Source organism: Nerophis ophidion, linkage group LG11 (genome assembly GCF_033978795.1).
Source record: "Nerophis ophidion isolate RoL-2023_Sa linkage group LG11, RoL_Noph_v1.0, whole genome shotgun sequence".
Taxonomy (NCBI): domain Eukaryota; kingdom Metazoa; phylum Chordata; class Actinopteri; order Syngnathiformes; family Syngnathidae; genus Nerophis; species Nerophis ophidion.
Window position 1 is genome coordinate 24,300,221 of NC_084621.1, and position 23,747 is coordinate 24,323,967.

A 23,747-nucleotide genomic window follows, 5' to 3' on the forward strand; every position below is an offset into this window, starting at 1 on the left:
AAATTCCAGGAATTCAAAAAAATTCTCAATTGAAATTGTTACTATGTCAACATTTTTTAACCGATTCGAAAATTTCCAACACCAAACCATTCATATCATATAGGACGGGGATCGGCAACTCGCGGCTCTAGACCCGTCTTTAGCGCCCCCCTAGTGGCTCTCTGGAACATTTTCAAAAATGTATGAAAAATGAAAAAAAATTAGGGGAAAAAATTACATGTTTTGTTTTATTATGGTTTCTGCAGGGGAACAAACATGACACAGACCTCCCTAATTGTTATAAAGCACACTGTTTGTACTAAACACGCTTCACTGATTCCAGTATTTGGCGAGCGCCGTTTTGTCCTACTAATTTTGGCGGTCCTTAAACTCACCATAGTATGTTTACATGTATAACTTTATCCGACTTTCTAAGACGTGTTTTATGCCACTTCTTTTTCCGTCTCATTTTGTCGACCAAACTTTTAACGTTGTGCATGAATTCACAAAGGTGAGTTTTGTTGACGTTATTGACTTGTGTGGAGTGCTATTCAGACATATTTGGTCACTGCAAGCTAATCGATGCTAACATGCTATTTAGGCCTGCTATGTGTACATATTGCATCATTATGCCTCATTTGAAGCTATATTTGAGCTCACTTGGTTTCCTTTAATTCCTCTTAATTAAATTTATATCTCATGACACTATCTGTATGTAATATGACTTTTATCTTTTTGCGGCTCCAGACATATTTGTTTTTGTATTTTTGGTCCAATATGGCTCTTTCAACATTTTAGGTTGCACACCCCTGATCTGGGACAATTGTGCTAGTATTAATGGCAAAAAATTCCCATTTTTCCCAAAATTCCAAGGAGTTCCCATTCAAACAAATGGACATATTCAATTTTGCGCTACTTTTTACCAAATTCGGACCTTTCAACCATACACACACACACACACACACACACACTATTCTTTTGAAATCTCAAAGACAAAACAAGTTTTACCTTTCCCCAAATTCCCGGTTCTCCCGGAATTTTCAGGAATTTCTCCCTATTGAAAATGAATGGACAATATACAAACCTCTCCATATCCCACATTTCTCGACCGATTCCAACGGTTCCAACATCCACACACTCTACTCACCCTGGACAACCAAGCATTTAGGTTCCACTCACGCGTATCGGCAGTCTGAGCAAATACGGCATTCACACGCAATTCCTACCGGAATGATGATCACTAAAGACACTTTTTAAAACTGCTGCTGTGACCCAATGTCACCTCCATATTTATACTGTTGACTGTGAATCAAATGTGCAATAATGTTGTTACTTACTGTGCCTTGTATATAACATGTTTTATTTTTATTTTATTTTTTATTTTAATTATAAAAATAATAATAGATTTTATTTGTAAAAAGCACTTTACATTGAGCAACCAACCTCAAAGTGCTACAGTGTAATAAAAAAAAATAAAAAAATAGTAATTATAATAAAAAGATAATAAAAACTAAAAAAAATACAAAATACAACACCCTAATAGCTAGAACTAGTTTGCATACATCTATAAAAAGGCTTTTTTTTAAAAAAAAAAAGGCTTTTAAGCCTTTTTAAAAAGCATCCACAGTCTGTAGTGCCCTCAGGTGGTCAGGGGGGGCATTCCACAGATGGGAGCAGCGGAGCAGAAAGCCCGGTCTCCCATAGTTCGTAGCTTTGTCTTTGGAGATTGGAGGAGGTTAGCTTGTTTGGAGCCGGGGTGTCGTGTGGAGGATTTGGGGGTGAGTAGTTCTTTGAGGTAAAGGGGTGGGGGGGGTGGGGGGGCATTTCCATGGAGAGTTGGTGTGATATGGTCGTATTTCCGCACTCTCGTCAGGATCCTAGCAGCACTATTCTGTAGGTACTGCAGCCTCTGAATGTTCTTGCTGGGGATCCTGACGAGAAGTGCGTTGCAGTAGTCGAGTACTTTGATTTTATTTTAGCTTCGTACCATGTGACTTGTTAAAGGGTGGACTAGCTAAGAAAGATTTTTATTGTAGGGCAAACTGTCTGTTTCACTGTGCATATGACAATAAACAATCTTGAATGGCAAATTCTGGTTCATCTCTAAAACTGTTATAAGTACACCTCTGCATAACATTGTACTTTACACTTATTAACATCAGATTCAGAATCAGAAATACTTTATTAATCCCCCAGGGGAAATTAAAATTTGCAGCACAATCCCATTCAAGAGCAGACAAACATTACAGGGAGACAGAACAGGATCAAACATTACAGGGAGACAGGACAGGATCGCTGATGGGTTTGCCAACTTCTGGCGCCCCTTACAAGAAAGGTGAGATACAGGTAAGCAATGGGGCCGGGGGGGGTTGGGGTCCAGACATTTGAGAAAACAAGATGAAAAAAAGTATAGAAAAATTACAACAACAAAAAAACTTTATTAACATGATTTTGTAAGTGTAGTAATCAAAAAGGTCAACCAACGAACGAGATTTCTCTACAGAATCTCCTCTCTGGTCAACAAAAGCACCATGAAGATTCTAGCGGGAAACTCTCATTCATTTCTTTTCTTTTTCTTCTATGTCCCACTCTCCCTTGTGGAGGGGGTCCGGTCCGATCCGGTGGCCATGTACTGCTTGCCTGTGTATCGGCTGGGGACATCTCTGCGCTTGCCTGTGTATCGGCTGGGGACATCTCTGCGCTGCTGATCCGCCTCCGCTTGGGATGGTTTCCTGCTGGCTCCGCTGTGAACGGGACTCTCGCTGCTGTGTTGGATCCGCTTTGGACTGGACTCTCGCGACTGTGTTGGATACATTGTGGATTGAACTTTCACAGTATCATGTTAGACCCACTCGACATCCATTGCTTTCCTCCTCTCCAAGGTTCTCATAGTCATCATTGTCACCGACGTCCCACTGGGTCATTATTGTCACCGATGTCCCACTGGGTGTGAGTTTTCCTTGCCCTTATGTGGGCCTACCGAGGATGTCGTGGTGGTTTGTGCAGCCCTTTGAGACACTAGTGATTTAGGGCTATATAAGTAAACATTGATTGATTGAACCCTTTTTCAATTACGCATGCACCTCCTGGTACCCCAGCACCTCCAAAACTCTCAAATCTAGACTCCAAACATCCCAGAACAAGCTAGCTAGGTTACTTCTAGACCTCCACCCCAGATCACACCTCACTCCTACCCACTTCTCCAAAGTGGGCTGGCTCAGGGTGGAGGACAGAGTAAAACAACTTGCACCGAGCCTAGTTTATAAAATCCGCTACACCTCCCTGATACCGAAGTACAAACCCCGTTTCCATATGAGTTGGGAAATTGTGTTAGATGTAAATATAAACGGAATACAATGATTTGCAAATCATTTTCAACCCATATTCAGTTGAATATGCTACAAAGGCAACATATTTGTTGTTCAAAAAAATATTTTTTTTTGTGTGCAAATAATCATTAACTTTAGAATTTGATGCCAGCAACACGTGACAAAGAAGTTGGGAAAGGTGGCAATAAATACTGCGAAAGTTGAGGAATGCTCATCAAACACTTATTGGGAACATCCCACAGGTGTGCAGGCTAATTGGGAACAGGTGGGTGCCAGGATTGGGTATAAAAACAGCTTCCCAAAAAATGCTCAGTCTATCACAAGAAAGGATGGGGCGAGGTACACCCCTTTGTCCACAACTGCGTGAGCAAATAGTCAAACAGTTTAAGAACAACGTTTCTCAAAGTGCAACGGCAAGAAATGTAGGGATTTTAACATCTACGGCCCATAATATCCTCAAAAGGTTCAAAGAATCTGGAGAAATCACTCCACGTAAGCGGCATGGCCAGAAACCAACATTGAATGACCGTGACCTTCGATCCCTCAGACGGCACTGTATCAATAACCGACATCAATCTCTAAAGGATATCACCACATGGGCTCAGGAACACGTCAGATAACCACTGTCACTAAATACTGTTCGTCGCTACATCTGTACTGTGCAATCTACTAATAAAAGTTTCAATCAAGATCTAATTTTTTTTAGTCTGTAACAGAGTGACTCAATCTGACTGACATAAGAAGGGGGGGGGCACAATTTGATAAGGCCTGGTATAGCATCCAGGTGGACAGAAGCCAGCAGTAGTTCCGGTGCCTCCACGGAGATTATTTACTGCTGAGTCAGCGAGATTGACGACGGAGGCGTCTGTGACGACGCGCTCGTATAACTCATCAAGGAGAGCTGTTGGATCTTCCGGGCGGTAAAAAAAAAGATGGCGTCAACCTTGAGGCCCCCGCAGAGGAGCATGAATCAGAAAACGTGAGCGGCAAATAAATTGGAGCCGGCTGCAGTTTGATGTTCACGTCATCCTGAAATAGATGCGGGGTCCCGAGGTCGGCGAGCCACCGGACTGAAGCTGACCCTCCTTTAAAAACGCGAAAAGCCAGAGACAACGCAGACGTCTTCTGGGGTTTATTTGTGCAGCCCCCTTGTCGCTGTTGTTAGCACCACGGGATGATTCCATACGTATAAAGGAAGTAAGAGGTGGGTAGAGCAGCCAAATATGTACTCATGTAAAAGTACTGTTACTTTAGTTACTTCTATATGTATATATATAGAGATAGATATAGGTATAGATCTACAAAACCCACAACCAGTGAAGATGGCATGTTGTGTAATTCGTAGATAAAAACAGAATACAAAGATTTGCAAATCCTTTATTCAATTAAATAGACTGCAAAGACAAGATATTTAAGGTTCGAACTGGAAAGCCTTGTTATTTTTTTGCAAATATTAGCTCATTTGGAATTTGATGCCTGCCGCATGTTTCAAAAAAGCTGGCACAAGTGGCAAAAAAGACTGAGGAAGTTGAGGAATGCTCATCAAACCCTTATTTGGAACATCCCGCAGGTGAAAAGGTTAATTGGGAACAGGTTGGTGCCATGATTGGGTATAAAAGCAGCTTCCATGAAATGCTCAGTCATTCACAAACAAGGATGGGGCAAGGGTCACCACTTTGTGAACAAATGCGTGAGCAAATTCTCCAACAGTTTAAGAACAACATTTCTCAATGAGCTATTGCAAGGAATTTAGGGATTTCACCAATGGTTAAAATTGGTTATATTTGTATAGCCCTTTTCTACCTGCAAGGTACTCAAAGCGCTTTGAGACTATATCCACATTCACCCATTCACACACACATTCACACACTGATGGCGGGGGCTGCCATGCAAAGCCCTAACCACAACCCATCAGGAGCAAGGGTGAAGTGTCTTGCTCGAGGACGCAACGGACGTGACTAGCTTGGTAGAAGGTTGGGATTGAACCAGGAACCCTCAGGTTGCTAGCACCGCCACTTTGCCAACTCACCAAGCCGTCCCATATCATCAAATAATAATATCCATCCATGCATCCATTTTCTACCGCTTATTCCCCTTGGGGTCGCGGGGGGCGCTGGTGCCTATCTCAGCTACAATCAGGCGGGAGGCAGTGTACACCCTGGACAAGCCACCACCTCATCGCAGGGCCAAATAATAATATATATAATATATATATATATCATCAAAAGGTTCAGAGATTCTGGATAAATCACTGCACGTAAGCGATGATATTACGCACCTCCGATCCCTCAGACGCTACTTCGTCAAAAAGCGACATCACTGTGTAAACGATATCACCGCATGGGCTCAGGAACACTTCAGAAAACCACTGTCAGTAACTACAGTTTGTCGCTACATCTGTAAGGGCAAGTTACAACTCTACTATGCCAAGCCAAAACCATTTATCAACAACACCCGGAAACGCCGCCGGCTTCGCTGGGCCCGAGCTCATCTAAGATGTACCGATGCAAAGTGGCAATGTGTTCTGTGGTCTGACGAGTCCACATTTCTAATTGTTTTCGGAAACTGTGGACGTTGTGTCCTCCGAGACAAAGCGGAAAAGAATCATCCGGATTGTTCTAGGCTCAAAGTTGAAAAGCCAGGGAATTTTTTTTTTTTTTGTCATAAAAAAGGGAGGTTTTTGGGCCCGAGCTCATCTAAGATGGACCGATGTAAAGTGGAAAAGTGTTCTGTTGTCTGACGGGTCCACATTTCTAATTGTTTTTGGAAACTGTGGACGTTGTGTCCTCCGGGACAAGGAGGAAAAGAATCATCCGGATTGTTCTAGGCTCAAAGTCGAAAAGCCAGGGAATTTTTTTTTTGTCATAAAAAAGGGAGGTTGTTTGGGTTGGTGCACTATTTGTAAGTGTATCTTGTGTTTTTTTATGTTGATTTAATTAAAAAAAAAAAAAATACAAAAATAAAAATAAAATTAAAATAAATTAAAAAAAAAAAAAAAAAAAATTATTCTGCGGCCCGGTACCAATCGAGGCTGGTGGTTGGGGACCGCTGATTCACACAACATGCCAAATTCACAGTTTTTTTTTTTTTTTAGATATATACTGTGTATGTGTATATATATATATATATATATATATATATATATATATATATATACACATATGTATGTATATATATGTATATATATATATTAGGGGTGGGCAAATTAATGCGTTAATTACGCGTTAACTCATCAATCTATTAATGCCGACAATTATTTTATCGCACATTTACGTATGTTGTTTACATGCTTTTATTTTGTTAACGCCTTTTCTTAACAAGATGGCATCTCCCGGATGTAGTTCGGCGTCGAGGGGCTTTTGGTAAAGATGGAACATTTGGCAAAAATACCGCACAATTCTGCAAATTTCATGGCTTACAGCGTGGTCACTCCGGGATCACTTACAACCGCCAGACAATTCTGAATGTGGATAGATCGGGCCGTTTTGGACTAAATGACGCTTGCTTGCTAGACCGGCTAGCTAGCATGGGAATACTTTGCCGGCTACATCCAGCGGCTTGTGAAGCAGCGGAGTATTTGTGTTGTCTGTCTATTTATCAATAATGCAGACGAGGAGTGTTGGCTGAGTTCTTAACGTTTGCTTTCAGAGCGTGCATATCACAACATACAAGATGCCGTCATGGCGACACAACCTATACCGGGCTACCGCGCATGTTCGTCACTCCTGTTGCATGCTGGGTAGGGTAGTTCTTTTTTTCCCTGGCTCATAACATCACAAATAGTACCATGTATATGCGTTCAGTTTATCAAAGCACCAAGCAAACAATCGGAAAATTCCCATCATATCAATTCCTAGATATGGTCATAAATATTTTAAGTGCACTACGCAGAATAAACACAAAATTATTAATATTGCTACTACGGATAATTTGATCAACATTTCCCTAAAACAGCCCACTACCTATAATATAGGTTTTTTAAACATAAAAGACCCTGATAAAAAAAAATGTTTCTGCTGTTACCTCAGAAATTGCCTGTTCAGATGTTATGATTGTGGCTCAGAGATTTGTATGTAGATTATATTTATTTTCCATAACAAACAGGATAACTTAAATACCCTGGCAGTGGCAATAAGCTTAAATGTTTGTATTTACATTTTTTGAGTTGATTTTCATAAAATATGCTATTTAACTGCTACTGTTTAACAAGGACTGATTTAAATTGTGTTTGCACAACAAATGTTTTGGCGCTTTTGTTCATGTGGTAGAATATTCCAATAAAGGTAACCTACACACTAATTTTGAATTCATTAATGGGCTTTGCGTATACAATGCAGTTAATCGCGATTAATCGGAGAAATAGTGCGATTAACTTCGATTAAAATTTTTAATCGTTGCCCAGCCCTAATATATATATCTATATATACATATATATATATATATATATATATATACACATATGTATGTCTATATATATATACACATATGTATGTGTATATATATATATATATATATACACATATGTATGTATATATATATATACATATATACACATATGTATGTATATATATATATATATATATATATATATATACATATAGATACAGTATATATAGATATATTTATACAAGCTAACATTTAAGGGGAAAAAAGGTTGAAACCATAGCTAAGATTGATAGGGGAAATAAAGAGGTCCCTTGCTAAATGATGACACTTTGTCCTTAAAGCCGTAAGTCAGTCAACATGACACGAACCCATCTCCACTCGTGGAGCTGCTGGAGTCTTGCTCTTTGCCGTTACAAAACTACATTAAATATGATTGTTCGGCCACGAGAACCTAATACTCATTTCTAGTGAGTGAAGCTTAGCATAAAGTATTTTACACTAACATAATAAACAGTCATTAAAATTTTAAGTTATGGCGGACAATTAAATTATCGCCAGTTAATGTAATTTAGTTACATTAGGATTGTGAATGATAGGTAAAATAAAAAAAAAAGTGCAGTTACTCTTTAAAACGATAATGCTTTGGTTCGATTCCTCAAAGCAGTTACTATAGATAACTTCAGTGCAAAACAACTTTACTGCAAAAAAATAAAAATAAAGCATTTTAACAATACATGAACATATAGCCTACAAATAATAAGTGAAGACAATTTGTATGAAATATAGAAATAAAATAAAAATAAAAATTTGAACACTACATACCGGTAAATGTCAATACAAAATGTCAAATTCATTTCTTTTGAATTTGTCTTGTTTTGTGTTTTTATTTTTTTTATATTTTTTTATGTTTTGTTATTATGACATTAGTGCAATAAAGTAGTGCGAAAAGAAGGCCGAGTGGACAAATTGCACATAATTTGCAACTCGGCTCGCAACTAATCGGTTCTCCTCGTTCACAAACATCACGACTCTAATATAAATACATGTAAATTAATAAAGCTTGTTAGCTGACTTTTGCTAGCAATTATTTAATAGTCCATCCATCCATCTTCTTCCGCTTATCCGAGGTTAGGTCGCGGGGGCAGCAGCCTAAGCAGGGAAGCCCAGACTTCCCTTTCCCCAGCCACTTCGTCTAGCTCTTCCCGGGGGATCCCGAGGCGTTCCCAGGCCAGCCGGGAGACATAGTCTTCCCAACGTGTCCTGGGTCTTCCCCGTGGCCTCCTACCGGTTGGACGTGCCCTAAACACCTCCCTCGGGAGGTGTTCTGGTGGCATCCTGACCAGATGCCCGAACCACCGCATCTGGCTCCTCTCGATGTGGAGGAGCAGCGGCTTTACTTTGAGTTCCTCCCGGATGACAGAGCTTCTCACCCTATCTCTAAGGGAGAGCTCCGCCACACGGCGGAGGAAACTCATTTCAGCCGCTTGTACCCGTGATCTTATCCTTTCGGTCATGACCCAAAGCTCATGACCATAGGTGAGGATGGGAACGTAGATCGACCGGTAAATTGAGAGCTTTGCCTTCCGGCTCAGCTCCTTCTTCACCACAACGGATCGGTACAACGTCCGCATTACTGAAGACGCCGCACCGATCCGCCTGTCGATCTCACGATCCACTCTTCCCTCACTCGTGAACAAGACTCCTAGGTAATTGAACTCCTCCACTTGGGGCAGGGTCTCCTCCCCAACCCGGAGATGGCACTCCACCCTCTTCCGGGAGAGAACCATGGACTCGGATTTGGAGGTGCTGATTCTCAGTCCGGCCGCTTCACACTCGGCTGCGAACCGACACAGTGAGAGCTGAAGATCCCGGCCAGATGAAGCCAACAGGACCACATCGTCTGCAAAAAGCAGAGACCTAATCCCGCGGCCACCAAACCGGAACCCCTCAATGCCTTGACTGCGCCTAGAAATTCTGTCCATAAAAGTTATGAACAGAATCGGTGACAAAGGGCAGCCTTGGCGGAGTCCAACCCTCACTGGAAACGTGTCCGACTTACTGCCGGCAATGCGGACCAAGCTCTGACACTGATCGTACAGGGATCGGACTGCCACAATAAGACAGTCCGATACTCCATACTCTCTGAGCACTCCCCACAGGACTTCCCGAGGGACACGGTCGAATGCCTTCTCCAAGTCCACAAAGCACATGTAGACTGGTTGGGCAAACTCCCATGCACCCTCAAGAACCCTGCCGAGAGTATAGAGCTGGTCCACAGTTCCACGACCAGGACGAAAACCACACTGTTCCTCTTGAATCCGAGGTTCGACTATCCGGCGTAGCCTCCTCTCCAGTACACCTGAATAAACGTTACCGGGAAGGCTGAGGAGTGTGATCCCACGATAGTGGGAACACACCCTCCGGTCCCCCTTCTTAAAGAGGGGGACCACCCCCCCGGTCCGCCAATCCTGTCAACCAAGACAGCCCCACAGCATCCAGAGCCTTAAGGAACTCCGGGCGGGTCTCATCCACCCCTGGGGCCTTGCCACCGAGGAGCTTTTTAACTACCTCAGCAACCTCAGCCCCAGAAATAGGAGAGTCCACCACAGATTCCCCAGGCACTGCTTCTTCATAGGAAGACGTGTTGGTGGGATTGAGGAGGTCTTCGAAGTATTCCTTCCACCTATCCACAACATCCGCAGTTGAGGTCAGCAGAACACCATCCGCACCATACACGGTGTTGACAGTGCACTGCTTCCCCTTCCTGAGGCGGCGGATGGTGGTCCAGAATCGCTTCGAAGCCATCCGGAAGTCATTTTCCATGGCTTCCCCAAACTCTTCCCATGTCCGAGTTTTTGTCTCTGCGACCGCTGAAGCTGCACACCGCTTGGCCTGTCGGTACCTGTCCACTGCCTCCGGAGTCCTATGAGCCAAAAGAACCCGATAGGACTCCTTCTTCAGCTTGACGGCATCCCTCACCGCTGGACACCAGCGGGTTCTAGGATTACCGCCACGACAAGCACCAACTACCTTGCGGCCACAGCTCCGATCAGCTGCCTCGACAATAGAGGTGCGGAACATGGTCCACTCGGACTCAATGTAAAGCACCTCCCTCGTGACATGTTCAAAGTTCCTCCGGAGGTGGGAATTGAAACTTTCTCTGACAGGAGACTCTGCCAGACGTTCCCAGCAAACCCTCACAATGCGTTTGGGCCTGCCAGGTCTGTCCGGCATCCTCCCCCACCATCGCAGCCAACTCACCACCAGGTGGTGATCGGTAGAAAGCTCCACCCCTCTCTTTACCCGAGTGTCCAAATCATGAGGCCGCAAATCCGATGACACAACTACAATGTCGATCATGGAACTGCGGCCTAGGGTGTCCTGGTGCCAAGTGCACATATGGACACCCTTATGTTTGAACATGGTGTTTGTTATGGACAAACTGTGACGAGCACAGAAGTCCAATAACGAAACACCACTCGGGTTCAGATCCGGGCGGCCATTCTTCCCAATAACGCCTCTCCAGGTTTCACTGTCGTTGCCAACGTGAGCGTTGAAGTCCCCCAGCAGAACAAGGGAATCACCCGAGGGAGCACTTTCCAGTACTCCCTCGAGTGTACCCAAAAAGGGTGGGTACTCTGAACTGTTGTTTGGTGCGTAAGCGCAAACAACAGTCAGGACCCGTCCCCCCACCCGAAGGCGGAGGGAGGCTACCCTTTCGTCCACTGGGTTGAACTCCAACGTGCAGGCTTTTAGCCGGGGGGCAACAAGAATTGCCACCCCAGCCCGTCGCCTCTCACTGCCGGCCACGCCAGAGTGAAAGAGAGTCCAGGCCCTTTCAAGAGAAGTGGTTCCAGAGCCCTTGCTGTGCGTCGAAGTGAGTCCGACTACATCCAGACGGAATTCCTCTACTTCGCGCACTAGCTCAGGCTCATTTCTCCCCAGTGAGGTGACGTTCCACGTCCCAAGAGCGAGCTTATGTAGCCGAGGATCGGACCGCCAAGTGCCCTGCCTTCGGCTGCCGACCAGCTCACATTGCACCTGACCTCTATGGCCCCTGCTATGGGTGGTGAGCCCATTGGAGGGGGGACCCACGTTGCCTCTTCGGGCTGTGCCCGACCGGGCCCCATGGGTACAGGCCCGGCCACCAGGCGCTCGCCATCGTGCCCCACCTCCGGGCCTGGCTCCAGAGGGGGGCCCCGGTGACCCGCGTCCGGGCGAGGGAAATCTGGGTCCTTTGTTTTTACTTTTCATAGAGGTTTTCGAGCTGCTCTTTGTCTGGTCCCTCACCTAGGACCAGTTTGCCTTGGAAGACCCTACCAGGGGGCTTAAAGCCCCCGGACAACATAGCTCCTAGGATCATTGGGACACGCAAACTCTACCACGGTAAGGTGGCAGCTCAGAGAGGAGATTATTTACTAGTTAGAATGCATAAAAAAAGAAAAACACATGTGTTTAAGTCTTACATAAAGATTGTGAATGATAGTCAACATTCCCAAAAAGCGCAGTTCCCCTTTAAAATTTGGCCTGTGACTGAAATGCCGCAGGTTTGAATCCCACCATATTTACAGCACACCCTTGAGCAAGTCAGAACTATTTTACTGGCTTTTAATGCATACCAATCACAAATAAACCACAAAAAATAAATGTTATTATTGACACAATTTTTGCACTATTTAAATTACAATTAACTAATCATTATAGTGCAACTTTTTTTTGTAAAATAGGTATTAATTTGGTATTTATTTTGGATACCCATGACACAATAAAAACTACACAGGCTACAGATAAAGTACTTGGGGGGAAAAAGAGACATTTTAAAAAATAAAGGAAAAATATAACCTACAAATAATAAAAGAATACAATGTGTATACATATATAAATAAAATACAAGTTAAAATTAGGACGTTATTTAAATGGAAATACAAAATTACATTACACCTACTCTAAATATAAATTAAAATTAAATTGAAATGATAATATATTTAATTTGACGTTGTCTCAATTTGCTAGTTATTTTTTTTAATGTTTTTGTTATTCTGGCCCTAGTTTGTTTTTGCAAAAAAAAATGATTCACAACTAATCGGTGCTCCTCATCCGCCTAAAAGAGCCCTTCATAAGACTCGACTCGTTCACAAACATCACATCTATAATATAAAAAAATATAAAAATCTATATAGCATTGCTTCTTTACCAATAAAAAACTCTACTAAAAGTACAATTAAACTACTCTAAAAGTACAATTTATCCAAAAACTTTTAAAAAGTGGACAGTGTAGCTTTAATGGCTGCTGCTTGTTTTTAATGGCCCAGACATATTGTCAAAATAATTTACAACTAATCATCAAATATTGGAGAACGATTAAGAGTACAAAAGCCCTTAAATTTATATCTTTATTAGAACATTTAAAGTGATTTAGGTAGCCCTTTTTGTCTATTTTTTATTTATTTGTTAATATTTTTGTCATTATTATTATTTATTTATATTTCATACTCTACCTGTATTTGCTTTTGTTTTTTTTTCCTTGTTGTTGAAAGTGCCTTGACCAATGTGTGAATTATAAATGTACGTTTGTTGGTCAATAAAAAACAAACAAACATATTGTCAAAATAGTTCACAACTAACCATCAAATCTTGGATAATGACTAAGAGTACAAAAGCCCTTAAATTGATATCTTTATTAAAACATTTAAAGTGATTAATGTAGCCCTTTTTGTCTATTTTTTGTTTTAATATATATATTTTTTAATTATTATTTAACTATATTTCATACTCTATCCGTATGTGCTTTTGATTTCTTTTCTTGTTGTTGAAAGTGCCTTGACTGTTGTGTGAATTATAAATGTACGTTTGTTGTTCAATAAAAAACAAACAAACATATTTTCTAAATAGTTTACAACTAACCATCAAATCCTGGAGAATGATTAAGAGTACACAAGCCCTTAAATTTAAATTAATTATTACAAATATTTAAAGTGATTTAGGTAGCCTTTAAAGTCTATTTTTTATGTATTTCTTCTAATTTATTTATTATTATTATTTAATTATATTTCATACTCTATCTGTATTTGCTTTTTTTTCTTTCCTTGTTGTTAAAAGTGCCTTGACTTTTGTGTGAACTATAAATGCACGTTTGTTGGTCAATAAAAAACAAACAAACATATTGTCAAAATAGTTCACAACTAATCATCAAATCTTGGATAATGACTAAGAGTACAAAAGCCCTTAGATTGATATCTTTATTAAAACATTTAAAGTGATTAATGTAGCCCTTTTTGTCTATTTTTTGTTTTAATTTTTTTAATTATTATTATTTATCTATATTTCATACTCTATCTGTATTTGCTTTTTTTTCCCTTGTTGTTAAAAGTCCTTTGACTGTTGTGTGAATTACAAATGTACGTTTGTTGTTCAATAAAAAACTAACAAAAAAACAAACATTGTCAAAATAGTTCACAACTAACCATCAAATCTTGGAGGATGATTAAGAGTACAAAAGCCCTTAAACTGATATCTTTATTAAAAACATTTACAGTGATTTAGGTAGCCCTTTTTCTCTTTTTTTTATCAATTTGCTTTTATTTATTATTATCATTATTTATTTATATGTCATACTCTCTGTAATTGCTTTTCTTTTCTTTTCTTGTTGTTGAAAGTGTCTTGACAATTATGTGAGCTATAAATGTATGTTTGTTGTTCAAAAAAAACAAAACAAAAAAACAAACATTTTGTCAAAATAAAATTAACTGATCATTAACGAGCCGTGTTATTAGATATTACGCTAATTGCTTTGTATGCACAAAATTAAGCTGTTTTTTCCCAGATAGTTTGGAATACTGCCCGATTGTAGCTGAGACAGGCACCAGCGCCCCCTGCGGCCCCAAAGGGAATAAGCGGTAGAAATGGATAAATGGATGGATAGTTTGGCATACATTTACCTTTTACCTACATTGGGTTGGGGTTTTTTTTAACATTTTTGAGGCACAACGTGAAAGTTAAAGTTAATGTAAACTTAACTTGAACTTTTACCTTAACATTGAGTTGTTATTAGCATTTTTGAGGCACAAATTGCATCACTGTGTCTTACCATGAATTGATTCATGTGGAACCCAACTTAAAGGCCTACTGAAATTAGATTTTCTTATTTAAACAGGGATAGCAGGTCCATTCTAGGTGTCATACTTGATCATTTCGCGATATTGCCATATTTTTGCTGAAAGGATTTAGTAGAGAACATCCACAATAAAGTTCGCAACTTTAGGTCGCTAATAAAAAAGCCGTGCCTATACCGGAAGTAGCAGAAGATGTGCGCGTGACGTCACGGGTTGTGGAGCTCCTCACATCCACACATTGTTTACAATCATGGCCACCAGCAGCTAGAGCGATTCGGACATTTCCCCATTAATTTGAGCGAGGATGAAAGATTCGTGGATGAGGAAAGTGAGAGTGAAGGAGTAGAAGAAAAAAGGCGAGGGAACATGGGAGCGATTCAGATGTTATTATACACATTTACTTGGATAATTCTGGAAAATCTCTAATCTGCTTATTGTGTTACTAGTGTTTTAGTGAGATTATATGGTACCTAAAAGTCGGAGGGGTGAGGCCATGGGTGTGGTGACCACCAGTTTCTCCGGTGGGAGGAGGTAAAAGAGTCCGCAGCTGCAGGAGGACGCATGCTCCGCTCATGTCTACGGTAAGAGCCGACTTATTACCACAATTTTCTCATCGAAACCTGCCGGTTGACATGTGGTCGGGAACCATGTTCGCTCGACCACTCTGTTCCATAGTAAAGCTTCACCTTCGGGAATGTAAACAAGGAAACACCGGCTGTGTTTGTGTGGCTAAAGGCAGCTGCAATACATTGCTTCCCACCTACATCTTTCTACTTTGACTTCTGAATTATTAATTGAAAAAATTGCAAAAGATTCAGCAACACAGATGTCCAGAATACTGTGTAATTATGCGATTAAAGCAGACGACTTTTAGCCGTGATCGGTGCTGGAAGAACATGTCCACTACAACCGGTGACGTCACGCGCATCATTCTGCGACGTTTTCAACAGGATACTTCGCGGGAAAATTAAAATTGCAATTTAGTAAACTAAACCGGCCGTATTGGCATGTGTTGCAATGTTAAGATTTCATCATTGATATATAAACTATCAGACTGCATGGTCGGCAGTAGTGGGTTTCAGCAGGCCTTTAAACAAGTTGAAAAAACTTATTTGGGTGTTACCATTTAGTGGTCAATTGTACGGAATATGTACTGTACTGTGCAATCTACGAATAAAAGTTTAAATCAATCAAAAACAGTTATTTAGTCACAAGAACATGTTTGGACTCACCTAAGTAAACAGATGCCGTGATGTTGTGAAAGCGACACCTGCTCTTAAGGACGAGCTGCGTTCGCCATCTGCTGGACGGGTAGGAGAACTGCAGCACACCTTAAAGGGTCATGGTATGATTAGTTCTTTCTACATTTAAAACACTTCAACATAACTTATTGAAAAAATTATGACATATCAAATATTAACACTGAGGTAAAAAATAAAGCCTAATTAAATTGTTTTTTTTTATTATTACCCTCCCACTTTTATTACATTTACGAGGTCATTAACATGCGTGAAAACTCACCTTTTTTTTTTTTGCAGACGCATCAGGTACGGCGAAAAATGATGTTTTCGAGGGCCGAAAACACGAAATGTAATTAAATTTTAATAGCACATTGTGAAAAAGCACCCCCCTGCTATCAAAATTCAAGTATTAATGGAGTAGTATTTGACGAATGGCCCTGCGATGAGGTGGCGACTTGTCCAGGGTGTACCCCGCCTTCCGCCCGATTGTAGCTGAGATAGGCGCCAGCGCCCCCCGCGACCCCAAAAGGGAATAAGCGGTAGAAAATGGATGGATGGATATTTGACGAATATAAACAGGAAGTCGGCCATCTTGGGTTCCGTCGACCAGTTTTCGACAAAAAACAAAATCAGGGCTGGTACTTTCACAAACTCCTTTGAGAAACTTTCTCCAAAAAATGAAATATACTAGTAATAATAGTAGCTTGTGATGGACTTATGCGTGGCGTGGACCATACTTGCCAACATTGAGACCTCCGATTTCGGGAGGTGGGGGACGTGGTTGGGGGTGGGGCGGGGCGTGGTTAAGAGGGGAGGAGTTTATTTATATTATTCATATATTATATATTATATATATTATATCAGGTTGTCACAAACCTTTTGGAAACAAAGAAATACTTCTTGGGTACTGATTAATGCAAAGGGCTACCAGTTTGATACACACTTAAATAAATGACCAGAAATAGCCAATTTGCTAGATTTGCCTTTAATAAATAAATCTATATATATATAAAAATGGGTATTTCTGTCTGTCATTCCGTCGTACATTTTTTTTCCTTTTACGGAAGGTTTTTTGTAGAGAATAAATTATGAAAAAAACACTTAATTGAACGGTTTAAAAGAGGAGAAAAGACGAAAAAAATGAAAATTAAATTTTGAAACATAGTTTATCTTCAATTTCGACTCTTTAAAATTCAAAATTCAACCGAAAAAAAATGAAGAGAAACACTAGCTTATTAAAATCTTAAAAAAAAAAAAAGAAAAAGAAAAAAATTATGGAACATCATTAGTAATTTTTCCTGATTAAAATCAATTTTTGAATTTTGATGACATGTTTTGAATAGGTTAAAATCCAATCTGCACTTTCTTAAAATATATAACAAATTGGACCAAGCTATAGTTCTAACAAAGACAAATCATTATTTCTTCTAGATTTTCCAGAACAACATTTTTAAAAGAAATTCAAAAGACTTTGAAATCCAATTTAAATTTGATTGTAAAGATTTTCTAGACTTACCAAAATATATATTTTTAATTTTAATCATAATACGTTTGAAGAAATATTTCACAAATAGTCTTTGTCGAAAAAACAGAAGCTAAAATGAAGAATTAAATTAAAATGTATTTATTGTTCTTTACAATTAAAAAAAATACTTAAACATTGATTTAAATTGTCAGGAAAGAAGAGGAAGGAATTTAAAAGGTAAAAAGGTACATGTGTTTAAAAATCCTAAAATCATTTTTAAGGTTGTATTCTTTCTCTAAAGCTGTCTTTCTGAAAGTTATAAGAAGCAAAGTAAAAAATGTTTTTTATCTATTTAAACAAGTGAAAAAGACCAAGTCTTTAAGATATTTTCTTGGATTTTCAAATTCTATTTAAGTTTTGTCTCTCTTAGAATTAAAAATGTCGAGCAAAGCGAGACCAGCTTGCTAGTAAATAAATACAATATAAAAAATAGAGGCAGCTCACTGGTAAGTGCTGCTATTTGAGTTATTTTTAGAACAGGCCAGCGGGGTCACCTGGTCCTTACGAGCTACCTGGTGCCCGCGGGCACCGCGTTGGTGACCCCTGCTGTAGGCAAAGAAACAATGACTTGCAAAAATTAATTAATTTCTATTAAATTTCATCAAAATTACCAAAAATATTTGTCATCCCTTCTGAGAAAGAAAAGCATGGAAGAAAAGGTAATTTTCAAAGATCAGTAATCAAGGACAACTTTAATAAATAACTTTAATAAATAAGTATATCAGTGGTGGGGGTTAAACTATGGAATTTTCTTTACATAATCCAGTTGAAAAAAATATATAAAGACAGAACAATAAGATCATTTGGACAGCCATAAGTCTTTACATTTATCTTTATATTTATCATTTCACTTACTTTTTTTGTTCATTTATACTTCATGAAGTTTTGCACTTGTTAAAGTTAAAGTACCAATGATTGCCACAAACACACTAGGTGTGGTGAAGTTTGTCCTCTGCATTTGACCCATCCCCTTGATCACCCCCTGGGGGGTGAGGGGAGCAGTGAGCAGCAGCGGTGGCCTTGCCCGGGAATCATTTTTGGTGATTTAACCCCCAATTCCAACCCTTGATGTTGAGTGCCAAGCAGGGAGGTAACGGGTGCCATTTTTATAGTCTTTGGTATGACTCAGCCGGGGTTTGAACTCACAACCTACTGATCTCAGGGCGGACACTCGGTGCTGGCGCCTATCTCAACTGCATTCGGGCAGGAAGGCATTGTACACCCTGGACAAGTCACCACCTCATCGCAGGACCAACACAGATAGACCGACAACATTCACACTCACATACATCCCTCCATCCATTTTCTACCGCTTGTCCCTTTTGAGGTCGCAGGGGGGTGTTAGAGCCTATCTCAACTGCATTCAGGCGGAAGGCGGTGTTCACCCTGGACAAGTCGCTACCTTATCGCAGGGCCAACACAGATAGACAGAAAACATTCACACTCACATTCATCCATCCATTTTTCTACCGCTTGTCCCTTTTGGGGTCGCGGGTGGCGCTGGAGCCTATGGTAGCTGTATTCAGGTGGAAGGCGGTGTACACCCTGGACAAGTCACCACCTCATCGCAGGGCCAACACAGATAGACAGACAACATTCACACTCACATTCATCCATCCAATTTCTACCGCTTGTCCCTTTTGGGGTCGTGGGGGCGGGGATGCTGGAGCCTATCTCAGCTAAAATCGGGTGGAAGGCATCGTACACCCTGGACAAGTCGCCACTTCATCGCAGGGCCAACACAGATAGACAGACAACATTCACACTCAAATTCATCCCTCAATCCTTCCATCCATCCATCCATTTCCTACCGCTTATTCCCTTTTGGGGTCGCGGGGGGTGCTGGAGCCTATCTCAGCTGCATTCAGGTGGAAGGTGGCGTACACCCTGGACAAGTCGCCCCCTCATTGCAGGGCCAACACAGATAGACAGACAACATTCACACTCACATTCATCCCTCCATCCGTCCATCCATTTCCTACCGCTTGTCCCTTTTGGGGTCCCGGGTGGCTGCTGGAGCCTATCTCAGCTAGAATTGGGCAGGAAGGTGGTGTACACCATGGACAAGTCGCCGCCTCATCGCAGGGCCAACACAGATAGACGGACAACATTCACACTCACATTCATCCATCCGTCCATCCATTTTTCAACCGCTTGTCCCTTTTGGGGTCGCGGAGCTGGTGGGGTGCTGGAGCCTAACTCAGCTACAATCGGGCGGGAAGGCGGTGTTCACCCTGGACAAGTCGCCACCTCATCGCAGGGCCAACACAGATAGACGGACAACATTCACACTCACATTCATCCCTCCATCCATCCATCCATTTCCTACCGCTTGTCCCTTTTGGGGTCCCGGGTGGCTGCTGGAGCCTATCTCAGCTAGAATTGGGCAGGAAGGTGGTGTACACCCTGGACAAGTCGCCACCTCATCGCAGGGCCAACACAGATAGACGGACAACATTCACACTCACATTCATCCCTCCATCCATCCATCCATTTTCTACCGCTTGTCCCTTTTGGGGTCGTGGGGCGGTGCTGGAGCCCATCTCAGCTACATTCTGGTGGAAGGCGGTGTACACCCTGGACAAGTCGCCAGCTCATCGCAGGGCCAACACAGATAGACGGACAACATTCACACTCACATTCATCCCTCAATCCTTCGATCCATCCATCCATTTCCTACCACTTGTCCCTTTTGGGGTCGCGGAGGGTGCTAGGGCCTATTTTAGCTGCATTTGGGCGGAAGGCGGACAGTTGGCATTGTCTTGCTGAAATAAGCAGGGGCGTCCATGATAACGTTGCTTGGATGACAACATATGTTGCTCCAAAACCTGTATGTACCTTTCAGCATTAATGGTGCCTTCACAGATGTATAAGTTACCCATGCCTTGGGCACTAATATACCCCCACACCATCACAGACGCTGGCTTTTCAACTTTGCGCCTATAACAATACGAATGGTTGTTTTCTTCTTTGTTGCGGAGGACAAAACGTCCACAGTTTCCAAAAGCAATTTGAAATTTGGACTCGTCAGACCACAGAACACTTTTCCACTTTGCATCAGTCCATCTTAGATGAGCTCGGGCCCAGCGAAGCTTGCGGCATTTCTGGGTGTTGTTGATAAATGGCTTTGGCTTTGCATAGTAGAGTTTTTGCTTGCACTTACAGATGTAGCGACCAACTGTAGTTGCTTATAGTGGTTTTCTGAAGTGTTCCTGAGCCTATGTGGTGATATCTTTTACACACTGATGTCGCTTTTTGATGCCTGAGGGATCGAAGGTCCGTAATATCATCGCTTCCGTGCAGTGATTTCTCCAGATTCTTTGAACCTTTTGATTAAATCACGGACATTATATGGGGAAATCCCTAAATTCCTTGCAATAGCTCGCTTGGCAAAGTAGAGTTTTAACTTACCCTTACAGATGTAGCAACAAACTGTACTCACTGACAGTGGTTTTCGGAAGTGTTCTTGATGCGGTACCGCCTGAGAGATCAAAGGTCACCAGCATTTAATGTTGGTTTTCAGCCTTGCTGCTTACGTGCAGTGATTTTCTCCAGATTCTCTGAACCTTTTGATGATATTACAGACTGTAGATGGTGAAATCCCTAAACTCCTTTCAATAGTTGGTTGAGAAATGTTGTCTTTAAACAATTTGCTCTTGCATCTGTTCACAAAGTGTTGACCCTCGCCCCATCCTTGTTTGTGAATGACTGAGCATTTTACGCAAGCTGCTTTTATACCCAATCATGGCACCCACCTGTTCCCAATTAGCCCGTCCACCTGTGGGATGTTCCAAATAAGTGTTTGATGAGCATACCTCAACTTTCTCAGTCTTTTTTGCCACGTATGCCAACTCTATCAACTTTATCATCAGATGCAACATTCACGTATATGACCCAATGCAAAAATACTTCTGTTTTCATGGTGCAAAAATAAAACAAACAAAAAAAGCAAGCTACGGACCATGGTGTATGGCCAGTTATCATCAGATGAAATATTTACGCATATGACCCAATGCAAACAACCTTCCCTAGTCATAGTGCAAAAACAAAACAAACAAAAAAAGCAAGCTACGGACCATGGTGTATGGCCAGTTATCATCAGATGCAACATTTACGTCCATGCTAGGGCGTAGAATTGGGTAGGGACGCTAGGGACACGTCCCTACCAATATCCAGCCGCTACTGTGTAGTCACTATCAATACAACCGCTGCCCGTAATGTTTAGTCAATGATTATGGCACAGAAAGGGTTAAATGTCGGTCTCTGCTAGAAGTCCCGCCTCTAACCTAAATATCGCTCCCTGATTGGTTGCCACGTTCATCCTAACTTACGTGTGATTGGCTGTCCCCGCTGTCACTCCTCACTGTGGAAAAAACAGTCCCACCTATCCAGACGTTAGCTCCGAATTAGCACTGCATCTCGTCTTTTCCTCCGCTTTTTTTCCAGGTGAAAGTCAATGCTCAGTCCCCTCTACCATTGTTAACCCTCCCCGTAGGTGAAAGTTAACCTTAAACATGTGAATTCAACTACTTTAGTCCGTTTTTTAACATCGTAAAAACATCAGCTGTCTTTTTCTCCGGACTGCAACAGTCCGTTGTCATGGATACATGACAACAACTTCCATTCATCCCAGTCATACGTGCCTGAGCGGAGTGATGCCTACGCTGTGATAAGGCTTTAGAATAGTAGCCGTGCTCAATATTTAAACCACGGTTAACAGCCAATCAGATCGCCGGATTTCCCCTTTCCGTTTTATTTTTTGAAATTTTTTTAGTTTCATGTAACATATTTACAGTACAAAAGCAGCAATAGACAGAAGTAAATGAAGGGAAAAATTGTGAGTGATTTAAACACAAGTTGGGGAAAAGTTTATTACAGTTCATTTATGTTTATTTACAATGTTGTATTGCATGAATGTATTTCTGATGTTGTTGATGGACAGTAGGCTATGTTAATTGACAGTATGATGCACAGTTGCACTACAGCCCTACACTAAAGGGTAAAGATGAGAACTCTTCGAAGTTGTCTCCTTTGCTTTCATTTTAGTTACTTTACCCTATAACATCTGCATGACGTGAAATTATGATTGCTAATGTAAAAAAAAAAAAAAAAGTAAACTTTCAGAGTGCTGCCTTGGAGCACATTTGTGTCCCCACCAATCTCAAAATCAAACCTACTTCCTTGCGTACATGACCCAATGCAAACAACCTTCCCTAGTCATAGTGCAAAAAAGCGAGGCCTTTAATCCCAGGAACACCATGCCTACCGTCAATCAGTTTCCAATGGGTTTCCAATCATTTCTACAACTTTTATTATTATTTTTTGATAAAGTGATTGGAGCACATACTTTAATTTCGGGCCACTGTTACATTTCACACAGTTTTGTGTTTGAATATAAGAGAATAAAAGTGTATTTTAATCAAGTGATTCCTTGGTGTACCACTAGATGGAGCCCGCGTACCACAGTTTGAGAATTACTGTCCATCCGGTACTAAAACATTTGATGAACTGATATGACTTTATTGGTGTCCTCAACTTTCTCAGTCTTTTTTGCCACTTATGCCAGCTTTTTTGAAACATGTTACAGGCATCATGAGCTAATATTTGAAAAAAATAATTCCAGTTTCAATGTTAAATATCATGTATTTGCAGTGTGTTGAATTGAATATAAAGTGAAAAGGATTACAAAATCATTGTATTCTTTTTTTTTTTTTTTTTTTTTACCATTTACACATTTTGGGGGTTTGTATAATGCTCACTTTTGATTTGACACGGCCATTTGTTTGACAAGATTTTTATTATTCTGCTTACGGTGTGTCATAAAACACATGTTTCTACTCTGTGTATAAGTATAAAGGAGAGCTACAGTATAAAGACACAGTTTTACATCAAAATACAACATGCAAGACACAAAACGTTCCTTTCAGTCTTTTTTTTTTTTTTAGCTTCATCTTGCATTAAATACAAACCTAATAGAGATGCACGAATGTTGCCCTCATGCGGATAAACCTAGTACTGCAGTCAATATGACGTCACCGTGTGTTAACAATGTCAATTGAAATGTAAATAACATAGCGCAATAAAACGTACTTTTTACTCCTTTTTTTTTTTTACCTGAATCGTCGTGTATTTTAGTCAAGCGAATTACAAAAGTTACAACTCTAAATGTTGCCTC

At 40.9% G+C, this 23,747-nt stretch overlaps 1 long non-coding RNA gene across 1 annotated transcript in view; it reads right to left on the bottom strand.

Annotated features, from left to right (window-relative positions):
• LOC133561401 (uncharacterized) overlaps positions 1-23,747 on the bottom strand; it is an 88,689-nt gene that overhangs the window by 16,252 nt on the left and 48,690 nt on the right. Inside the window, exon 2 of the long non-coding RNA XR_009808676.1 lies at positions 16,039-16,137. This is a non-coding gene — a long non-coding RNA (uncharacterized LOC133561401). The remainder of the gene's footprint in view (positions 1-16,038; positions 16,138-23,747) is intronic.